Below are 2927 nucleotides of genomic sequence, written 5' to 3'. Positions count from 1 at the left end.
TCTTGAGTTTGCTGGCTTTTATTCATTCTTTACAAGTTCAGTTTAAGCATCACCTCCGTTACAAAACTTTGTTTTAAACCCCAGTCTGATTGAGAAAGGAGGCTTTATTCATTCTCACAGTGTACCCTGGTGCAGAGCTCTGCAATTGTCCTTATTACACTGCACTGTAAGTTTGGCTGTGGTTGTGTCTCCACCCCTCACCCCAGACCATAGATTCCATGAAGATAAGCACATTGCCTACTTCTTTTTCCTCTTTCCTAAGAGAACCTTGCTTTTGTTCAGGTCTCTGTCTCTTTTGCATGTAGTCCACGTGACTCAGGGGAGGCCACCTCTCCCATCTCAACCCATGGATTTGATCATTTGAGACAATGGTTCTCAACAAGGGGAACTTTGCCCCTTCAAGGAACATTTGACAATGTCTGGACACAAATTCGGTTGTCACACTACTGGCATCTGATTGGTGGAGGCCAGAGATGCCACTGAACATCCTACAAGGAACAGGATATCCCTACTTCCTCCACCTTGCACCTTGGCCCCATCAAAAAATTATGCAGCACCAGAAGTCAATAGCACTGAGGTGGAGACACCCTGGTTTAAGTCAGTCTTTGTGTGACTTTGCTTCCTGAATGATCTAGGGATAAATAAATGCCCTAAGTAATCAGACTGAATCAAAGGACTCCTATAACTGGGAAAGAGACAGATGAGGATGATAAAGCTAGAAAGTTGGATTGTGGTCACATTGTGGTGAGAGTTGAGTAGAAGGCTAAAGTGTGGTCTTTATCCTATAATGGAGCAAGGGGGTACGATGATTAGAAAGATATTTCAGGAGAGTGGGTCTACCCTACACCCTGTAGGGCAGATGGGAGCAGGGCAGAGGGTGCTCCCCTGGAGCACTAAGACATTTCCTGAATGCTACATTGCCTGAATGAGGTGGCATGCTGTGAGTCCCTTTATGTCCCTAGTGGTTAGTACAGTCTCCTCTACCCAGAAGGACTCAAGAATGTTTCTTGAATAGTTGGATTATAACCATTTTCTGGAACACAGTAAATAGACTATGATTCTGACCCAGTGTTCTTATTTCTTAAAAAAACAGAAAAACAAACACACACAAAAAACTATGTCACCCAAATATTTGTGGCTACAATGAAGAAAAATTAACACATAATAAATCCCAAATTTCCCTGTGTTTTTAAAGGCCATCTTAGGGAAGCTTTGTATAAATACAAAAGTCAGTGTGTATGTATGTGTGTGTGTGTATGTTTTCTTGAAGAAATAACTTTTGAACATATCTCTCTGGGATAGATTTTTGGTTGATGTGGCAGTGTCTTCTTGGATTTCTTTTTGAACCTGACTCTGAGGTCAAGGATCTCAATGTTGAGGTGCCCTTGACTAGCCTCTTGGGGCTCGGACCTACAGAAGCAGCCCCCAGGTTTCTGCCCACTCTCACCTCCCCACTTACTCTTCAGACCATTTCCCTGGTGAACACTGGTGAACACTGGCCCTGAAGGCATTTAGGGAAGTTTGTTGAGTTTTGTGTCTTGCCTTTGTTCCTAGCAATGGCTCCAAGGTAAGTTTTTTTTGCAGGAAAAATGTGACGTTTTAGATTAATTCAGGAAAACTCCTAGCTGGCCCCTTAAATGTTACACCCACTGTCAGATCAAGAAATATTTGTTGCTGCAGTGGTTTTTGTAGTGTGAAAGGAGATCTATAGTGCTGGCAACAAGCTTATAGAGAATTTTTTCTTTATAATAGTGTAAAATATTGCTTTTTAAGGTATGCTATTTCTGTACCCCCCAAAAACTTATTTTTTTTGATTTAAGACAATCTATAAACATGTTTTTGTAAATTCTCCCTCTCCCCTTCCCCCCTCACCTTTCCTGACTGCTATGATGGGAAAACACTGCTTTCAGTGATTAGAAGTAAAATGTGGATGGTAAATTTAGAAGACGTTATGATCTTTTATATCTTTTTTTCTTGGCAAAGCAATTTAATTAGGAAATAATCTTTCCCTCTAACATCTGACATTTACCATAAAATGATATCCTGTTTTGTTGGCAACAAAACCAAGTTGTAGCAAAATTTTGAGCTGTTACACTACTATGAAGACAGATTTTAAATAAACCAATTTTTAAAAAAAAAACACAAAGCACTTTTTAAAAAAGCAATCTCCAATTTTAAAAAGTATAATTTTAGGGCGAGGAGCAGCGGGAATAGGCTAAATCCTGCAAGGAAAAGGGAGCAAGAGGGGAGTGTGTCTCGGGCCGATCATACCAGGTCGCGGCTCACGGCTGTCCGCGCACCTATGGCCGTGTGCACACGTGTGTGTGCCCGAGTGTGCGCGCGCAGCCACTGGGGCCTCTGGGCCGGGCCTTGGGGGTGCTTCCGACCCCGGGCTTCCTGCGGGCTGGGGCGGGCACGCGGCCCTGGCGGGGCTGCGGGGCAGACCCGGGGGGCGTGCGCAAATGCATGCTGCGCCGCTGTGTGTGTGTGTGTGTGTGTGTGTGTGTGTGTGTGCGCGCGCGCGCGCGCGCGCGCGCCTCCGCGCCTTCGCGGGCACCATTTTCTGCTTCGCTCGGGACAGGCACATAAAAGGGAAGGCGGCTGCCGCCCCGTCGCCGTCCTCTTTCCCTCAGATGCCCTCTGCTGCAGGTTTATTATTACAGTACGGGCCGCGCCGCCTCTCCCCGCGGCCTGGCGGCCTGCCGGGCTGTGCAGCGCCCTGGCCGCCTTCACGCCTGGCGCGCCCCCAAACCGCCTCCTCCGCCTCCTTATTTGTCTGAAAAGCAACCGCACGTCGAGGCGGAGAAGCCCGCCGGGGGGCGGGAGAGGCTGGGCCGGGGTGTGTGTGCGCCGTGCTCCGGGGCGGGGCCGGGGCGGTGCGCCGGTCTGCGGGCCCTTTTGTCCCCCAGGGGCCCGGCAGGAGCAGT

This window comes from Lynx canadensis, chromosome A1, assembly GCF_007474595.2.
Source record: "Lynx canadensis isolate LIC74 chromosome A1, mLynCan4.pri.v2, whole genome shotgun sequence".
Lineage (NCBI taxonomy): Eukaryota > Metazoa > Chordata > Mammalia > Carnivora > Felidae > Lynx > Lynx canadensis.
This window is presented reverse-complemented; position numbering follows the sequence as displayed.